Raw genomic sequence first — 22,080 nt, forward strand, 5'->3', positions numbered from 1 at the left:
AACAAAAAGTTTTTTCATGCAACTAGGAAATAAGATACACAGACAATGGGGCATAGAAATTTATCTTGCCCTACAAGAGAAGAAGGGAAAGGGGGATGGGAGAGGAGTGGGGTGATAGATGGGAAGGCTGACTGGGGAATGGGGCAACCAGAATATATGCCATCTTGGAGTTGGGGGAGGGTAGAAACTGGGAAATAATTTGTAATTCCAACTTTTGTGAAAAAGAAAAAGGCATATTTAGGTCTATTCCCACTCAGCTTCCTCCAGAGGTCTGTCATACCTTTCTTTTCTAAAGTGCAATTCATCTCCTTAACTTCTTTCTTGTTTATTTTGAGGTTATATTTATCAAATTCAGAGAGGGAGAGATTGAGGTCCCCCACTAATATAGTTTTGCTACTTCTTCCTCTAACTCTCTCAACTTCTCTTCTATGAATTTGGATTCTCTACCATTTGATGCATTATGATATTATGATATGACATAAAGATATTACTTAATTGTCTGTGGTGCCTTTTAGCAGGATAGAGTTTCCTTCCTTATCTCTTTTAATTAGATCTATCTTTGCTTTAGCTTTGTCTGGGATTAGATTACTACCCCTGCTTTTTCTGCCTTATCAGAAGCATAATATATTGTATGCCAGCCTTTTACCTTTGCCCTGTGTGTATCTCCCTGTTTAAAATGTATTTCTGGTAAACAATATATTGTAGAATTTTTTTTAACTGATCCTGCTTTCCACCTCCATTTTATGGGAGAGTTCATCCCATTCACATTCAGAGTCATGATGATTATGCGTGTCTTTTTCTTCATCTTATTTCACCCTCTGTTTTTGCTTTTATTTCACCCTTCTCCCTTCTCCTCCTCAGAAGAATTTTGCTTTTGACAATTGCCTCCCTCAACTTTCCCTTCCTATCAGCCCCCCTTTCTTATCTTACCCTTTTCCCTTCCTTCTTCCCTCCCTTCTAACCACTACCCCCTTTTCTTTCCCCTTCCCCTCCTACTGCCTGTAGGGCAAGTTTGATTTCTGTACTTAACAGAGTATATTGTTCCTTCCTTGAAGCAAATCTGATGAAAGTCAAGCTCAAAAACTGCTCTTCTCCCTCCCTTCTTTCTCTGTACTATAATATGTTTTCTTGCCTCTTCATGTAATGTAATTTACCTTTTTCTGCCTCCTCCTTATCTTTCCTCCCATTACAATCCCTTTGCACCCCTTAATTAAATTTTTTAACATCACATCAGTTAATTTATATTCACACCCTCTGTCTATATATATATATATATATATATATATATATATATATATGCCTTTAAAATGTCATAATAACTATCCGATTCTCAAGATTAATAAGTGCAATCCTCCCATATAGGCATGTAAACAATTTGTCCTTATTGAATAAGAAGGGTTTTTTTTCCAGATATTTTTTATGCCTCTCTTGAGTCATGTATTTGATGATCAAATTTTCCATAGAGCTCTGGGCTTTTCTTCAGGAAGGTCTGGAATTCTCTTATTTCATCAAATGTCCAACTCCTTGCCTGAAAGAGTTTGCTCAATTTTGCTGGGTAATTGATCCCTGGTTGTAGTCCAAGCTCCTTTGCCTGATGAAAAATCAGATTCCAATCCCTCCTTTATTTTAATGTAGAAGCTGCAAGATCCTGTGTGATCCTGACCACAATTCCATGCTATTTGAATTGTTTCTTTCTGGCTGCTTGCAGTATTTTCTCCTTATCCTGATAATTCTGGAATATGGCTACAATATTCCTTGGAGTTTTCAATTTGGGATATCTTTCAAGGGGTGATAATTTAATTCTTTCAATGACTATTTTACCCTCTGGTTCTAGGACCTTAGTAAGATTTCCTTGATGATTTCTTGGAAGATATTGTTCAGGCTCTTTTTGTTATCATGTCTTTCTGGTAAACCAATAATTCTTAGGTTATTTCTCCTGGATCTATTTTCCAAGTCAGTTCTTTTTCAATTAGATATTTTACCTTTTCTTCTATTATTTTCATTCTTTAGATTTTGTTTGATTAATTCATGATGCCTCATAGAGACAATCACTTCTACTTGCCAAATTCTAATTTTAACAAATAGTTTTCTTCAGTTATCTTCTGTAACTCTTTTTGCATTTAGCTAACTTTACTTTTCAAGGAGTTATTTTTTCCTGTTGGGTTCCCTACTCCCTCATCCATTTTACTTTTTAAAGATTTGTCCTCATCAGTGGATTTTTTTCCATTTGGTCCATTGAAAGAACTGGTCAATTTTCCTTTTACCTCTCTAATTTAGCTTTTAAAGTCATCATTGAGCTATTCCAGGAGTGTTTTTTGGGCTTGAGACCAGTTCATATTCCTTTTTGAGGTTTCAGATGTAGGTATAGTGTTAGTGCTGTCCTCTTCTGGATTCGTATTGTGATCTTCTCTGTCCCCATAGTAAGAGTCTATGGTCTTTGCTTTTCTAGTTTGCTTTTTCATGATGATTGCCTTTTTCCTTGCTTTAAAAGTGGATCTCTGCTTCTGGGTAACAGGGGGCTCTGTCCCAAGCTTCTGGTACTGGGAACTAGATACCTGGTTACTTGTTTTTTGTGCTGTGGCCTCTGGTTTTGTCAACTAGAAGCTATGTAATGCTGCAACTCACCTGGTGTGGAGCTGGAGCTGGCTGGAGGGTGCCAAGGATCAAGGACTGATGAAGTATTTTTGAGTTTCCCCAGGGTTACACTGAAGCTCACAGCATGAGGTGTGGGGGACATGAGGTGTTGGCACTTGCTGGCTCCACCCCCCGGGGCTCAGGATCTCCCACTTGTCTGCTGATGCGGGGCTTGCTGGGCTCCCTCTCTTCCTGCATTGGTCCCCTTCAGCCACTGCAAGAGGGGCCTGTCTCCCTAACTTTAGGAGCTTTTGGTGATTCAGACTGCCAAGACTGTTCCCACTCTGGTATGGTCAGGTGTAGTCCCAGCGCTCTCTGTGATCCCCCAGACAGATGTAACAGCTCCTTCCTATCAACCCAACTCTCCTGGGCTGGAAGTCTGCCACATTCTGTCTCCTAGTGTATTCAGATTCACTTTTTTAGAAGTATCTGAAAGAATTTATGAGAGAGCTCAGGTAAGTCCCTGCTTTCATTCTGCCCTTTTGGCTTTGCCCCCCTCCAGCATTTCTTATAGCACCATAGTATTCCATTACATTCATATACCACAATTTTTTCAGCTGTTCCCTGATTGATAGGCATCCCCTTAATTTTCAGTTCTTGGCCACTACAAAGAGAACTGCTATGAATATTTTTGTACATGTTGGTCCTTTTCTCATTGTTATGATCACTTTGGGATACCTCCCTAGAAGTGATATTGCTGGGTCAAAGATATGCACATTTTGATAGCCCCTTGGGCATAGTTATAACTGCTGTCTTGAATGGTTGGCTCAGCTCACAGCTCCACCAATGAATCAGTGTTCCAACTCTCCAATATCTTCTCTAACATTTGTCATTTTCCTGTTTTGTTAGGTTAGCCACTCTGATAGACATGATGCTATACCTGAAAATTATTTTTATATGACTGTATATAGCTTTAATTTCTTCCTCTGAAAACTGCCTGTTCATATGCTTTGACCATTTGTCAACTGGGGAATGACTTGTATTTTTGTAAATTTGACTCAGTTCTCTATACATTTAAGAAATGAGGCCTTTATCAGAGACACCAGTTCTAAAACTTCTTTCTCAGTTTTCTGCTTCCCTTCTAATCTTGGTTGCTTTGTGCAAAAACTTTTCAACTTAATGTAATCAAAATTATCCATTTTGCATTTCATAATGTTCTCTGCCTCTTGTTTGGTAATAAATTCCTCCATTCTCCATAAATCTGACAGATAAACTATTCCTTGCTCCCCTAATTTGTTTATACTATCAGCCTTTATACTTAGATTGCGTACCCATTTGGACTTTATCCTGGTATATGGTGTCAGATGTTGGTCTATGCCCAGTTTCTGTCATACTGTTTTCCCAGAAGTTTTTGTCAAAAAAGAGAAGAGAAAGAATTCAAAGGAATTAGAATATGCAATGAGGAAACAAAACTGTCATTATGCTTTGGGAACCCTAGAGAATCAACTAGAAAAACCTAATTGAAATAATTAGCAACTTTAACAAAGTTGCAGGATATAACATAAATGTATGTAAATCTCAGCATTTTTTTGACCAGCAAAGCTCATCAGCAAGAGATAGAAAAATAAATTCCATTTAAAATATATGTAAACAATATGAAATACCTGGGAGTCTACTTACCAAGAGAGACCCAGGAACAATATGACACAGTTATAAAACACTTTTCTTACAAATAAAGTCAGTTCTAAATAATTGGAAAAATATCAATTGCTCATGGGTAGGCTAAGCCAATATCAAACATTTGATTGCCATAATCATTAGCTACTATGTCATGCACCTAACCTATTCCACTGATCTACCCCTCTATTTCTTAGCCAGTATCAAGTAGTTTTGATGATTGCTGCTTTATAACACAATTTAAGATCTGGCATGGTTAGTCACCTTCCCTAGCATTTATTTTCATTAATTCCCTTGATATTTTGAACCTTTTTCTTCTTTTATATGAATTTTGATATTATTTTTTCTAGCTCTGTAAAATTGTTTATTGGTAGTTTGGTATGGCACTGAACAAGTAAATTAATTTAGGTAGAATTGTCATTTTTATTAGATTAGTGTAAATCACTTTTGATTATAGAAATGCAAAATAAAACAACTCTGAGGTACAACCTCATGCCTATCAGATTGGCTAATATGACAAAAAAGGAAAAGGATAAATGTTAGAGAGGATGTGGGAAAATTGGCACACTAAAGCACCGTGGAGCTGTGAACTGATCCAACCATTCTGGAGAGCAATTTGGAACTATGTACAAAGACCAACCAAACTATGCATACCCATTTGAACATCAATACCTCTGCTAGGTCTGTATCCCAAAGAAATCATTTTTTGGAAAGGGAAAAGGGCATACATGTCTAAAATATTTATAGCATCCCTTTTTGCGTTGGCAAATTATTGGAAATTGAGGGGATGCTCATCAATTGTGGAATGGCTGAACAAACTGTGGTATATGTATGCAGTAAATACGATATTGGAATAAGAAATGATGAACACACAGATTTCAGAAAAACCTGGAAAGACTTGTACAAACTGACACAAAGTAAAATGAACAGAACCGTAATATCTCATATTATCTCAACATAATATCTCAACATGATGATCAACTATGAATGACTCAGCTCTTCTTGGCAACCCAATGATCCCAGACTAGTACAAAATACTTGTAAAGAAAATTACTATCCACAGCTAGATAAAGAACTGACACTGAATGCATATTGAAGCATATTTGTTATACTTCATTCTTTTTTCACATTTTTTTTGCCTTTTCATCTGTTTCTTCTTTCACAACAGCAACTAATGTGACAATATATTTTAAATGATAGCAAATGTATAACCTATATCAAATTGCTTATCATTCTAGGAAGAAGACAGGGGAAGGAGGAAGGGAGAAAAATCTACAACTCAAAATTTTGTAAAAATGAATCCTCAAACTTGTCTTGACAGGTAATTGGGAAAAATAAAAATAAAATAAAATACTATTTCACCTTCTTTGATTCTGTCCTCTGGACATTCTGAATTTACCATTGTTCTGTGGTTTTCATAAATGAACATCATGCTCTAGACGTTGTCTAGTCAGGATGATGTACAGTAGGATTATAATTTCCTTATTCCTCATAGCTATAGTATCCATTTCTTAATGCAGATCATGCTTTTTTCTATTTTTAGTACACTAAAAGTCTACAGACCTTTTTTCAGAGTTGTGTATAAACCCTTGATTTTTGAACTCAAATGTAAGCCTTCACATTTATCCCCATTGAATTTCATCTTATTATATTCAACCTAATGCAATATAGCCTGCTAAACTATTTTATGTGTCAATTGTTGCACATTGTATTAACCATCCCTCCCAACTTTGTGTCATCCACAGATTTGGTCTGTGCCTTTATCCAAATAATTGATATAAAAATGTTATGAAGAAAGAGGACATACTTGTTTGTATCTCTCTTGTATTAATAATAAATTTCTGCAGGCATTGGTCTTTCAATAAATATGTATTAATTGAATAGAAAATTTATATGTAAGCACCTCAAAGAAATGAAATGGTATATAAATGAAAGATATCTTTATATATGCTTTTATCATATTGTTCAAATAGTATTTCCTTCCACAAATTTTGAAGAATGTTACTTCCATTTACAAATTATCTATCTCTCTGTCTATCTATCTATTCATCTATATATATGTATATAATAAAATATTCAGGTCCTTATCAAAATTTAGGTAACTGTGTCATTATTTCAATATTCTAATTTATGAAGGCAACATATTAAATTTTTTTTGTCAGATCAACTTTTCCTGACATTTTCTTATTTCATTTTATCCTTTAGATACTGCACTTGGGGATATATTTTCTCTGTAATGACTCAACATAGGTGGAACCAAGCAGACCAATTAAAAGGAAAATTGATCACCTTGTGCTGTATGAAAGAATAGTACCATTGGGATGTAAGACAGTAAAAGAGAGAACATACACTAAGTACTTTCTCATATTCTGCATATAAAAATGGAAGCAAAGTCTATTTTTTTCATAAATGAAGTCATTATCTCTGTTAAAATCAATCTGAAACACATATACATTAGTGCCTTTATCAAGTTGTAACCTGTCTATATAAAAAAGAATGTGGAAAAATCTCTTTGGGGCTAAGAATTATATTTTAGGGAAGCTCATATGGGTATAGTTTTTTATTGACACACAAGGAATCCAATTTCCAGGTTCATTACCCAAAACAACATAGAAATGGAAAGAAGAACACATCTTAGTGCTTGAACAATAGATCATACTATAATTCATATACCTCATTCCCTTATGGATTCTTAGGATAAGAGAAAAGAAGAGGGGGAAAAAGCATTTTTTTTGCCCACTTGATCGATGTTCTATCTGACCTCTGTAATACCTTCTTGCCATAACCTTTTAAATACCATCTGCTCTTTTTGTGAAGAGTGTGATGGGAAGGAGTCACTTCCAGACAGCAATTGATTATAAAAGCATTAATCAAGGGCATGGATTATCTGTAGCATGACACTGTGTGCTTTAGTTAAGCAATTTTGTCTTTAATGTGATTGGAAAGGTTAATCCTTATCCCAGGTCTAATGTAGGGTTGTTATCAAATAAAGAAAATAGCAACAGAGAAGTGAAAATTATTGGAATCTGTGTTAAAACATTATTTTAAGCTAATTTGTTTATTCAATCTAATAGGCATAAATTGATTGTAATTCATTCTTCTGGAATGTAAATGAACTAGTGAGATATTTATAACAAGCACAGATAGTGGTGAACATTTATTCCTCTCTGGTTGCCTTCCACAGGAGCTTTTTTGTTTAATTTTATTGAGATTTTTTTTTTCTTTTCATTATCTAGTACTTAGATGAAAAGTAAGTATTGCTCTGTTAAAAAGCTTAAATACCTCATGAGCAAAAGTTACATGTATAAAAATTAGACAAAATCATCTAAATTTTCTTTAGGTGGGATCAAATTTGATTAAAGGGTTTTTTCAGTTTTCTGGCTTGCAACTCACAAAGAAGAAAAAAAAAAAAGTACTTGCCATGGGCTTGAGTTCTGACCTCAACTGTCTGTGAAGTTCACAAAATTAATAAAGAAAATGAAATGAAATGAAACTTTCAATAAAATGTTGGATAATAAAGAAAATTTCCAATGAGAAGAAGAATTTTCTTGGAGAGGGAGGGAGTGGGGGAAGAAAATCTGGAACTCAAAATTATGTGGAACTGAGTGTTGTAAATGAAAAATAAAAAAAAAAATCTTAATTATAAAAAGAGTGCTGTATTTGGGTTCCAGACCAATCTCTTCTATTGATGGGCACAGGAGCATTCAGAGCTATAAAATATCTTAGAAATCATGTAGCCCAACTCCTTTACCTTCTAGAAAAGCGAACTGACACCTTGAGATATGTAATGACTTCCCCACCCCCTTGAACTGTAAGCTACTTGAGAATAGAGGGTTTTTTCATTTCTTGTATATGCATCCCCAGGCCCATCACAGTATCTGGTGCATGAAGTAGGTACTTAATAAATGCACACTGATTGATTGATTGAAAAAAGAAAGGAAGAATTTTCATTCCTCTCAGGAATTATATGGAATCAGTTGCTAATAGTCACAAATATACACAAGACTCTTCTTCATGAAGCCATCTTCCACATTACCACACTTTCTCTGGTGATTTTAAGCATTATCACAGACCCTGGAATAACATATACATTCTTCTTTGAGGTATTTAAAGCATTTTATACCTTCACCCCCCATCTATATATCCAATATTATTATCCATCATTCCTTTTCTTTCTCATCCTATACAATTTGGCCTAATTGGTCTTCTTGCTATTTTTCTGAGACTTTTCACCAATGCCTCTCCTTTCTCCATTCCCCCAGCATCTGGAATGTACTCCTGGCTTACCTCCATCCCTGGGAATCCTTTTTTTTTCCTTTAAAACTCTTCTTAATCACATTTTGTATGCTAAAGTTTTCCTTATCTTTTTTAGATTTTAGTGCCTTCCCTCCCAATATCGCCTTTCATTTATTTTGTATACTTTCTGTTTGTTTACACCTTTTTATGTATACATCATATACACTAATAGAAAGTAGGCTTCTTGAGGGTAGAGACTGGTTCAAATTTGTGCCTTTCCTCAAGACCTAGCAGAACTTCCTAGAGCAAAGTAGGTGTTTTGCAAATGTTGATTAAGTGGTTGATTCCAGCATGGTCATACTCAATATGGCAGCAAATCTTTCACTATTTTCCATAGAAAAGGGGAAAAACTCCATAGAGTTTTTGATACTGGAGGAAAACAGTTTTCATTTCATCACATCTCAAATGTTCCATGTCAACTAGGAATCTCCTCAAATTTAAGCTTTTTAACTTTACTCTACCAATTAAACTTCACTAAGTTTTGGTTATCCTAGTAGTCCCATTCATCTCTATGTCTGCTAGAAATTCCTAACAGCTGAACTACAAGTTCATATATACTGGCTGCAAATCATGGCATTATTTTTTCTTTTTCAGGTATTCAGGAGGATTGACCTTTATATAACAGCGAAGTCCCAAAAGATTCCAGAGTAAATAAAGCCTGTTAATTCCTCCCAAATTATATCTTAAAATATGTCAAAGGAAAAGTGTGATTCAAAGTTGCAGTGAAATGTTTTGCCATCAACTTAAATAATTAATTAAAATACTAAATTGGATTTTTTGACAAATTAACCTGATCTAAAAAGAATTGGTTGATTCCTGCTTAGCAAAGTGAGTTTTACATTGTCAACTTAAGTTGACATTTTTTTATTTATACTTTATTTTACTTTTACTTTTTCCCCCTTTGGTTTCATACCAGTAATATATTTAGAAGTGTATTTGCATACAATTACTTCCACTATGTCCTGACAATAAGCCAACACATTTATAACAACTGGTATTACAATAAGTGATTGATGTTATTGATAGTAATTTCAAATAGATAAAGTTATACCACAATTTAATTTCATAGTTCAGGAAAAGAAACACCCAATATTTCATGAGTTTTTAAGATAATAGATTTAGAGTTTGAAGGGGCCATAGAGGCCATGTGTTTCAACTCTCTCATTTGATGGATCAGTAAACTGAGGTTTAGTGAGGCAAAGGGACTTATCCAAGTATTCACAGGAAGAGTATGAATCCAAGTTTTTCTGAAATCCTGTACAGTACTGTCCACTATGAAATACTACCCCACAAGAGAAAGCGTAGTCTTGATCATTAGTTTACTTGTCCTATCCACTAAAGTGTCACCAAATATTCATCAGTTTTGTATGTGTTAGACAGAAGTGTTTATTGGTTTCCTCTATGTAAGGCACTGAACAAGATAGAAGAGAGTATCAAGGAAAAGTTGTGGCCAATAGTGTCAAAAGTTGCAGATGTTGAGGAGAATGAAGATTGAGAAAAGTGCACTGGATTTGGTGATTAAGAAATCATTGCTTACTTTAGAGACAGCAGTTTCCATTGAACGATAAAGTCAAAGCCAAACTATAAAGGATTGAATGAGTTGGTTAAATAAGATTGTGTGTGAGTGCTCCTCGGAACCTAGGATTCAATTGGATTATTTATAATATTTATATAATACGTAGCTATATATTCATATAATATATATTTCTGAGTCATATATATACATATAATTACATATGCTGTATATTATATGATAATTTGATATATGTGTTATAAATTATCTAATTGAAACCTTGGGTCCCAAACTGTGTGTGTGTGTGTGCGTGCTTGTGAGTGTGTGTGTGTGTATGTGTGTGTGTGTGTGTGTGTGTGTGTACACACACACTACTTAACAGAAAGAATGTCAATTTCTCAGTGACAAGACCTGAAATACATCCTGTATGGTCTTGGGTAAGTTCTAAATTTCTTTGATCCTTATATCTGTACATATAAAACGAGTAGGTTGAATTAGGGGATCTCCAAGCTTCTATGTAGCTGTAGATCTTTGATTTAGAAGTTTCAAGTCAGGAAGAGGAAGAAAGGTGAGCTAATGTCATTCGAGGTTTTAAAACGATTGCCCATCCCTCCCTTTATTATGTGTACTAGAAACAGCTGCAAAGTAAGGGAGAGTCAGGTAGTCCTTTACCCTCAGCTTTAACAAAGAAAATGGAAAAAAAGAGACAAAGATCCACCCCCTTATCATAAGGGAGCTTTTTGGATAATAGGCTTTTTCATTGTTTTCAGTAATTTTCTCTTGGGAACAATGAACTATATTATATTGATTGTTTTTGAAAGGTTTAAATGGTCTCTGGAATCTCTGTAAAGGCAAAAAATAAAAATAAAACTAAGAATAAAAGAATTGAAATCCTTTCACAGATTATCTTTAAAAAAATAAGAGGATGTATGTTCCAAAAGAGGCATATTATTTATGCTTTTCATGTTTCTCTGATGTTTATGCAGAATCATTTCTGAGATAGTGTAAGTGCTTTTGAAAGTATTTGATGTGATTATTAAAATTCTCACATTACTTTCCCTTCTACTAGTCATTTTTCTTAACATACTATTTACATTGTACAACTAGTCTGATACATTTTACATTACCTGTCTCCAGAGAACGGATTAGGGCTCATCAATCCTACAGGGATAGAGTCTGAGATCACCATTCCTAGTGATGAGGTATATTTCAGTGTGTCTTTAAAGCTCATTCTTGTATCAACTAGAACTGTAATTAGATATTGAATAATACTGGGGAAGCATGTATATTGCATAAACAGATTTACAAGCAGCATAATTAGTGAGTTAATTTAAAAACAGTCACACTGAGCAGCCACATAAAGAGACTACTAAGTCATTAAAATGTCCCTTCGTCCTTCATTTAAACCAACCATTGAAAAACAAAATGCATTTTCTTTGGTCTAAAAGAACCTGTTCTACTTTTTTGCACTGTTGATACTTAGAAAAAAAATCTGAACAAAAGATATCCGATGGAATAATTTATTATGGAGACCATAGAAATCACTTACTTCTAAGTATCATTTATTTTCATATCTTAAGGTGGGAAATGATGAAGTGATGAAACATTTATTAATTTAAAGATCTCAGTAAGGATCAGGTCTAAAAGTAAAATGCAAGATAGTTGATAGTAACTGCTTATGTTTATATAAAATTTTACAGTTAAGCAACCAAGTACTTCCCTTCTGACAATATATAAGAAAGGTAGAAGAGGAATTATTACCCGTAACTTAGAAAAAAAACACAACTGAAGTCCAGAGGAATTTAGTGCCTTGCTGAGTGTCACGTGAGGAGTAAATAACAGTCGGGGCTTGATCCTAGGTCTTCTGGCCTTAATTTCAGTGTTTTCCCTATTAACTGTATAAAGCTGTCTCTATAATTATTTCACGGATTGTTTAACATATATATGTATATATACACATATTGTATATATGACATACACATACAATATATGTTATACATGTATGTAAATATATAACAATTATATATTATACATAATATATAAAACAAATGCATATATGTATTTGTTTTATTTCATGTTCATAATAAAACAATTTTGATAAACTCATACCTCATAAGATCATAGATTTTAGACATGGAAGGGAAATTACAGATTCTTGAGTCCAACCCTCTCATTTTACAGATAAGGGAAACTAAGGCACAGAGAAGATAAATGACTTGTTCAGTCAAAGCTTTATTATTGACATTTCATAAACTGCAAAAGGTCTGAGGCAGGATTCAAACCAAGGTATTACTGCCTCCAAGTCTACTTTCCTTTTTATACCACAGCATAGTGATATTCTTCTTTGTTTTTATTTCAAAGTAGGTATTTAAAAATAGATTTCAAAACAGTTTTGGAGTATTAAAAATAGGCTGCAGGTTCCCCACCCTTGATTATTGGCTATTCAATTCAATAAACATTTATATGCAAGACAATGTCAGCTCCTGTGGATACAAAAATGAAAATGAAATAGTCCTTGTCCTCCAGAAGTTTAGATATTCTACTGTGACAGATTTGGGGGCAATGGTGCCCAAAGTCTCCCAGCACACATAAAAGTATTTTCCTTCATCATTCTTTGAACTATGAATAGTCATTGTGTGCTGTGCTTTAGGTGCATTCCACACATGGAAGGAGAATATCCCATATTCTTGTTCAATTTTCCACTCCAACTTATCCTTCCATTCTTCCAGTCCTGGAGAATCACCAGCATTAAGCTTCTCAGGCTCCATTTCTCAGTTAGAAGGGTCAGTGCCTTAAGTTGTATGCCACCAATTCCTTCTACCTTGCTGCAAGTTTCTGAATAGGATACTTGGATGGTCAAAGTGTTCAGGTATTAAAGTTCATTTTGTTGCTTAGAATATACTAGTAGCATCCTGAATTAGCTAGAATTACTTTGAATTAATGCAGATGCTCCAGCAATATTTGGTAGATCTGGATTTAATGGAGCCACAGTGTCTATTTTTCCATTGACACCACAACTCATTTAGGAAATTTCAAGTTGACTCTGCTGTTTCTCACATATTGGCAATCTTTGTCACCCTATCCACCAAATCCTAGCATTTTATGGGCTTTATAGATGTTTTTATTCACAAATGTTTCTATTAGAAGAATTAACTTATCATGATCACCTGAGAACTACTGTTCAGAATACGTTATATTCCACATTCTTAAATTTCATTGTCTTCCGTGATATCTTAAGAATCTAGACAAAATGAGCTAATGATGAACTGATAAAGAGGTTTAGGGGTTGAGAATTCCATGTATCATGGGTCTCAACAATGTTTCTTAATGCCAATTCCTAGAAATTGGAGACTCATTCATCACGAGTCTCCATTCTTCTTCCAGGTACATGCATGGCATGTATCTATGATAGTTTTATTTCTTTATATGACCTATGCTGATGGTGCACCTACATCAAATTTCTATGACGTGAGGTTTTTTGTTTTTTCCCATGGGACTATTCTACCTAAAACTCCATGTCTCACCAGTTTTTGTTTAGATTCCTGTCTTCAACAGTTGTTGTCACTGTAGTTCTTTTCCTTTGATTCTGTAGACTATACACAAGAAGATGTTTTGGAGGCAGTCAAAGTTGGACTTTCTCACCATAGATCACTCTTTACAGTTTTGAGACAGATCTTGAGCTCACTTAAAATTTCTAACTGTCACTATACACAAGATTTTCTGCCATTTTTTGAAACTTAAAACCAAATAAGTGTGCTTTCAGCTCCCTGCAGTACATCATGCTTCTCTGTACACATTCCAGGTTTCATTGTTTCCATAGATGATCCATATTCTTCATGGTTATTTATTGGTGAGACATTGCCTAGTGAGGCAAACCTTAAGAATGTTTCTCATAGCCAGGGTGAGGGGAAGAAAGAAGGGAAAAGAGAAAGTTACATGAAAACTTTACTATACATATTTAAAAAATAATTATAGATTTGCAGTTTCATGTATGATCATCTTTTTTTCTATTCTACTGTCTTATAGAAATGCGTGTTTTGTTTTTTAAGTTCAGAATAAAATAAATAAAATTTTAAAAAATCGATATCCAATACCAAGGTTTGGCACTAACTATGGGGCAAGGTTTTGTTTAGTTTTGCTTACCTTTCTGATGGCAAGCCTTCACTGTCAATCAAGTCTTCCAGTTTTATAATAGATTCCTCTTTCTCAGAGGGGAGACCTGGAGATCAATTCCAAAGAACTTGTGAGTGATTATCTGCCTATGGTGATTAAAAAATACAAAATGATCTGTCCCAATTTAACCCTAATAATGAAGCTTTTATTTATCTCAAAATCCTTTTCACATGCTTTCAATAGTCTTTTAATATCTGGTTTTATACTCTATCTACTTTTAACATCAAGAAACCTCTTTATTTCTTGCCCCTTGTAATCTTTCAATATTTATTATTGACTTCAATGTTTGCTTCCATATTATAGAAATTGTATTCATCAAACTAATATTACCAAGATAAGCTTTAGATATTTAACACTATACAGTAAATAGCTGAAGCAATAATTGCAATTAATATATAGCAAATAAAATGATAATGCAGATATGTAAATTAATGGCATAGAGCATGACCTGTACAGAATCTATAATGGTGCCTACCATGACTTTGTACATGTACAACGATCAGTATACAAACAAGCAAATGATATCCATTAAACCAGCCCCACATACACAAGAACATCATCTAATGAATCACATAACTTCATGAATTAAAAATCAGTTACACTGTCAGGCACTTTGCATTTATAATCATATGAAGTACATTCAGTTGATGATGAGATAGAAAGAAGTAAATTGAACAAAAATCCATGAAAAGAAAAAAGTCAAAGATTACAGATAAGCCCACACATTAGATAACAGTGTAGTGTGGTTAAGTGATGCTAAGCTGTGAATGGTGCACTCAGTGACAAGCACACCAGCTCTTTCTGTTACTGTCTTGTATACATTCTCACAAGTTCAAAGGACTTTAGAGTGGATGTGCTTTGGAAGAATATTCTCCAAATTACGATAATTACATTAATCTCTCTATATAACCAACTTGCCTTCTTTCTGTGAGCAATGATATAGGACAATTTTAACAGTACATGAAAACAGGACAGAAACAGGACTTTACAAGCTAAGCTGAAGAAAAAAAGTGGTTTGTATTGTTTTGTTTTTCCTTCAAGTGCTAGAGATCCACTGAGGAGACTAAACAGAAGTGGGACAGGGGAAAACACAAAAGTTTTACTTAACTAACATTTCAAACAAATCAATTTCTCACCCAGAGGATGGATAAGAGAGACAGAACCTGAAAGTATGGAGACGACCACAGTACTTCAGATGACAGGTTATAAGGACCTGAAATAGAGATGTAGCAATTTCAGTAGATAAAAAAAAAGTGGGTGCAAGAAATGTTGTAAAGGTGCTTTTGAAAAGATGTTAAAACTGCTTGGTTATGGGTTGGGAGATGAGGGAAGAAAAATAGGTGTTTTTGCAGGCTTTGAAAACAAATGAATGGAAAGACATAGTGGTACCTTTAATAGAAACAAGGAAGTTTGCAAGAGGAGCTGTTTTACAAGCAAAGACGGGGTCTCGTTTTAGATATACCAAGTCCAGGGCAATGTCATGATATCTCACCTTGCTTCTACCCTTGCTTCCTTAAGCCCACAGCCACCAGTGACATTCCATTGGCCCCATTCATGATTTACCGTTGTTTCCTTGGAGCCATCTATGCTAGCCCAACCTTCCAGTTCCAGTGGCACTCATCTTATTTGGTAGTCTTCCACATTGGCCAGGAACTGCTACCCAAAATTTATGCTTTTCATGATTAACACCTGTTTGTCAAGGGAATATAGCAAACATATTAGCCCATGGGGTAAAGGAATACTCTGGTAAATCAGCTGTAGCCAAGAAGGCAACTTTGTCCAGCTATATCCTTTGAACACAAAAATACTCTTTTCTTGGTGGGGTCAGAGAGCATGGAATTAAGTTGTAATACGTCTACCTATTATGCAAATGACCTTTGTAATATCATTTAACCTCTCTGAAGCTCATTTTCCTTATCTATAAAATAGATATGTTAGACTGAATGATGTCTAAGGTCCAAGAGCACAAAAACTCTCAATCTTATGAGTTACAAACTTTCTGCTACCCTAGGTGGTAACTCTTCTGCATTGCCTTTTCTGCTTTCCTCAGTATTCTCAAGTTCTCTAATTCTCTAACCTTACCATTAGGAGATTCGCTGATATTTTTTGGATAACCTTTACACTAATGGGGGGATCATAAGAGTTTTTAGGAAATTCTCAAAATGAGATATCTATTTTGATTACAAATCAGTTTGACATAACAGTTTTGAAAGGCATTGTTATCCAAGATTAACCTAGGAACTCTTTCTCAAACTGATTTGGGATAATTACAAATGGTCTTAAGAGCTTGAGTTATAGCTCTATAATGCAGATATCATAGTTTAAGTAATGAAGTATCATAGTAAGAATTGCCCAGCTGTTGATGTTAATCTCCCAGGGATACAGAGACTCATTAATGCCTACTACTTTTTTCATATTCATACTTAGCCCATAGACCGGTGTCTCAGGCTCTGTTATTATAGGGACTAGGCGGTATCTTGTGAATATCCTCCACAATGCCTCTCTCTTTGGCTTACCCGTGTTTGTCATTTGGAAATCTCTCTATATAACTTGTATATTTCTCCATAGATTAAAGTAAAAGTGTCCAAAGCCCCCACTGAAGTTTTGAAAATAAAAAAAAATATGTTGATATAGGATACATTTTGTTTCATAGTGCAGAAAATGCAGAAAACTCATAAAGAATTGAGTAGATCATGCTGTCTTCTAATTCTCTTCATATTTTCTTTTGTAATTTTTACGTTTCCCTCAGGCTTTTATCTGGTTCTTCAAACTTATAGCATTTCCCTAAACTCATAACAAAAATAAAATGATAACTCATGGTAAAGCAGAGGACAAAGTCTAGCCCTTTCATTCTTTTTTCCTGACTTGGATCCCTCTCATATTTCTGCAGCTTTGGAGTCTACATTCAAAATCCTGTCTTCAAATGGTTTTTATATTATGGAGTCTCTAAGTGGGAAAGCTTCTACTTGGCCACATTTTCCCTCTTCACAGATGCTCTCAAATTAATATACTACTGACTCTCTAAGGTTGGGGCCAGGAAATTGGGGCCAGAAATAGCTTCTAAATAGAGCACTCCCAAGTGCTTCTTCCCAAGGCAGCCATTAGTAGTTCTCTGGTTGGATGGAGTTTAGGACACTGTGCACATACACAGGTTTCCCCCCTCCAGGTTCACAAGTCGGCTCTTAGGTCTGTTTCCTTTACTTTTGTTTTCATCATGGTTAGATCACACAAAAAGAACAAAAGTGACTTCATTCTACAACAGCACAATTCCATCAATTTATTTCTAATTAGTTAATAAAAATCCATCACTTATTATTTTTGTTCTATTAATTTCAATGAACAAAAATGTGTTCTCATTTCCTCTCACTCCCCCATACCCATGAAAACTAAATATAAAACATTATAACAAACATGCACAATAAAGCAAAGCAAGTTCCTACACCACCCATACGCAAACAAAATATGTCTCATTCTGTATATGGAGTGTACTTTACTCTATCAGGACCTACGGAATCTTACCTGATCATGGTGTTGTCCAGTTAGGGGTACCTAAGAGTTGTTTTGATTTCCATTTATCTAATCAATAGTGATTTAGAGCATTTTTTCATATGACTATAGATATATTAAATTTCTTCCTATGAAAACTGCCTGTTCATATCCTTTGACCATTTATCCTGACTTATATTACTATAAATTTGGCTCAGTGCTCTGTGTATTTTAGAGATGAGACCTTTATCAGAGACACTGGTTGTAAAAATTCTTTCCCAATCTTCTGCTTCCCTCCTAATTTTGGTTGCACTGGCTTAGTTTATTTAAAAATTTTACAAGTGAACAATCAAACTTATCCATTTTGCAATTCATAGTGCTCTCTGTCTGTTGTTTGCTCATAAATTTCTTCCCTTCTCCATAAATCTGAGAGGCAAACTATTCTTTGCTCTCCCAAATTGCTTGTAATATCAGTCTTTATATCTAAATCATGAGCGCATTTTGAGTTTATGTTGGTATATGGTCTAAGATATTGGTCTATGCCCAGTTTCTGCCCTACAGTTTTTCAATTATCCCAGAAGATTTTGTGAAATAGTGAATTCTTAACCCAGAAGCTAGACTCTTTGGGCTTATCAAAGAGTAGATTCCTATAGGCATTAATTACTCCATGTTGAGAAAACCCAGGGCCTATATAAACACAATTATGAAACACTTTTTGCACAAATAAAGTTGGATCTAAATAAATAGAGAAATATCAGTTGCTTCTGGTTAGGCCAAGTTAATATAACAAAAATGACAATTTTGTCTAAATTAATTTACTTGTTCAGTGCCATACCAACTGAACTACCACAAATTTATTTTACAGAGCTGGATAAAATAATAACAAAATTCATCTGGAAGAACAAAAGGTCCAGAAAATCAAGGGAATTAATGAAAAGAAAGGCTAGGGAAGGCGGACTAGACATTACAGATATTAAACTGTACTATAAAGCAGCAGTCTTCAAAACTACTTGGTACTAGCTAAGAAACAGAGTGCCGGATCAGTGGAATAGGTTAGGTACACAACATGCAGTAATTGATGCCTATAGGAATCTGCTCTTTGTTAAAACCAAAGAATCCAGCTTCTGGGTTAAGAATTCACCATTTCAAAAAATATGCTGGGAAAACTGGAAAAAGGTATGGCAGAAACTGGGCATAGACCAAAATCTCAAATATTATACCAAAATAAAGTCAAAATGGGTTCATGATTTTGGAATAAATGCTGATATTATAAGCAATTTGGGAGAGTAAGGAATAGTTCACCTGTCAGATTTATGGAGAAGGGAAGAATCCATGATCCAACAAGAGATAGAGAGAATTATGACATGCAAAATGGATAATTTTGATTATATTAAATTGAAAAGTTTTTATATAAACAAAGCCAATGCAGCAAAGATTAGGAGGAAAGCAGAAAATTGGGAGAAAATCTTTACAACTAGCATCTCTGATAAAGGCCTCATCTCTAAAATATACAGGGAACTGAGCTAAATTTATAGGAATACAAGTCATTCCCCAATGTAGAAATGGTCAACTTATATGAACAGGCAGTTTGCAGGGGGAGAAATTAAAGATAACTATAGTTATATGAAAAGTTGCTCTAAATCACTATTTATTAGAGAAAGGGAAATCAAAACAACTCTTAGGCTCCACATCTCTCCTGTCAGATTGGCTAACTTGACAAAACAAGTAAATCAAAAATGCTGGAGAGGATGTGGGGAAATTGGAACCTTGTTACATTGTTGGTGGAGTTGTGAACTGATCCAGCCATTCTGGAGGGCAATTGGGAACTATGGTCAAAGGGTTATAAAAATGTGCATACTCTTTGACCCAACAATACCATTCCTAGGGCTGTATCTTAAAGAGATCACACAAGTGAGAAAGGGACCCCTATGTACAAAAATATTTAAAGCAGCTCTTTTTGTGCTGACAAAGAATTGGAAATCAAAGGGGTGCCCATCAATTGGGGAATGGCTAAACAAGTTGTGGTATATGAATGTAATGGAATACTGTTGTGCTATAGTAAATGAGGAGCATACAGACTTCATTACGACCTGGAAAGATTTCCATGATCTGATGCTGAGTGAGGCTAGCAGAACCTGTAGGACATTACACATGATTACAGACACAAGGTACCTGTGATGACTAACTTTGTTAGACTTGCCTATTCTCTGCAATACAAGGAAAAAAACTCATGAGGGAAAAAGCTCTGCACATCCAGAGAAAGAATTATGGAGTCTGAATGCAGATTGAGGCAAACTATTTGCTCTCTTCTTTTTTTTTTCTTTTTTTTTTTGCTTTTGTGTCTTCTTTGTCCTAATTTATTCCATTGGTTTTAATTCTTCTTTAAAACTTGACTATTGTGTAAATAAGTTTAATGTGAAGATATATGTAGAACATATATCAGATTTCATGCTGTTTTAGAGGGGAGGAGGAAGGAGAGTGGGGGAGAAAATTTGGAACTCAAAACTTGTGGAACAGTGTGTTGTAAACTAAAAATAAAATATAAATTATAAAAAGAAAGAGATCCCAAAATAAAAACCCCAAAGCAATATTATAGCCAAATTTAGAACTGCCACGTAAAGGAAAAAACACGACAAGTGGCCAGAAAGAAACAATTCAAATATCCAGGAGTCACAATCAGGATCACACAGGACTTAGTAATGGAACATGATATTTTAGAAGGCAAAACAGCTAGGACTACAACCAAGAATCACTTACCCGGCAAATTAAGCATAATACATGAAAGGCAAAAAATAGTCATTCAATGAAATAGAAGGATTCCAAACCTTCAGAAGAAGACCAGAACTAAACCAAAAATTTGATCTCCAATATCAAGACCCAAGAGCAACATAAACAGGTAAAAAGAAAAAAGAAAAGATAAATAATTCAGTGGAGCTCGACTGTTTCCACCCCTACACAGGAAAATAAGTGTAACTCTTAAAAATTGTATTACTAACAGTGCAGATAAATGTGAATGGTTTGAACTCCTCTACTAAACAGAAGCAATAGTCAAATATATCAAAAACCAGAATCCTACAATATATTGCTTACAAGAAAAATGCTGAAAGCAGAGACATGCACAGAAGATAGAGGTAAGGGTCTGAAGCAGAATCTATTATGCTTTAGCTGAAATTAAAAAAAAAAACCACGAATAGCAATCCTGATCTTACACAAAGTAAAAGCAAAAAATAGACCTAATTAAAAGAGATAAAGAAGGAAACTTCATCCTACTGAAAGGTACCATAGACAATGAAGCAATCAAATTAGAAGAGCAAGGAATACTCTACCTGTCAGATCAATGGGGAAGAGAAGAATTCATGAGTAAACGAGATAGAGAGCATTATGAAATGTAGCATAGATAATTTTCATCACATTAAATTGAAAAGCTTTTGTGCAAATAAAAGCGGTGCCACCAAGATTAGAAGCAAAGCAAAAAGCTGGGAAATAATCTTTTTTAGAACTCCTTTTAATTTTTTTTTTATTTACAACACTGAGTTCCACAAGTTTTTGAGTTCAAAATTTTCTCCCCCTTCTTCTCCTCCCTGCTTCCCCCGAAAACAGCAAGTAATCTAATGTAGGTTCTACATATACCTTTACATTAAAATTATTTACACAATAGTCAAGTTGTAAAGAAGAATTATAACCAATAGAATGAATCATGACAAAGAAGAAACAAAACCAAAAAAAAAATAAAAAAGAAGGAAAAAAAGAGGGCAAATAGTTTGACTCAATCTGCATTCAGACTCCATAATTCTTTCTCTGGATGTGCATAGCTTTTTCCATCATGAATCTTTTGGAGCTATCTCTGAACCTTGTATTGTTGAGAATAGGCAAGTCTAACGAAGTGAGTCAACACAGATACCATGTGTCTATAATTGTGAATAATGATCTCCTGGTTTTGCTTCCCTCACTCAGCATCAGTTCGTATAAGTCTTTCCAAGTTGTAACGAAGTCCCTATGCTCCTCATTTCTTATAGCACAATAGTATTCCATTACATTCATACACCACAACTTGTTTAGCCATTTTCCAATTAATGGACATCCCCTTGATTTCCAATTCTTTGCCCCTAGAAAAAAAGCTGCTATAAATATTTTTGTACATACAGGTCCCTTTCCCAGTTGTGTGATCTCTTTGGGATACAGCCCTAGAAGCTGTATTCCTGGCTTAAATGGTATGTACTTTTTTGCAGCCCTATTCTCTAAAATGGCTGCATCAGTTCACAACTCCACCAACAATGTAACAGTGTTCCAATTTTTCCACATCCTCTCCAAAATTTGTGATTTTCCTGTTTTGTCATGTTGGCCAGTCTGACAGGAGAGAT

The sequence above is a fragment of the Trichosurus vulpecula genome, chromosome 4 (genome assembly GCF_011100635.1).
Source record: "Trichosurus vulpecula isolate mTriVul1 chromosome 4, mTriVul1.pri, whole genome shotgun sequence".
Taxonomy (NCBI): Eukaryota; Metazoa; Chordata; class Mammalia; order Diprotodontia; family Phalangeridae; genus Trichosurus; species Trichosurus vulpecula.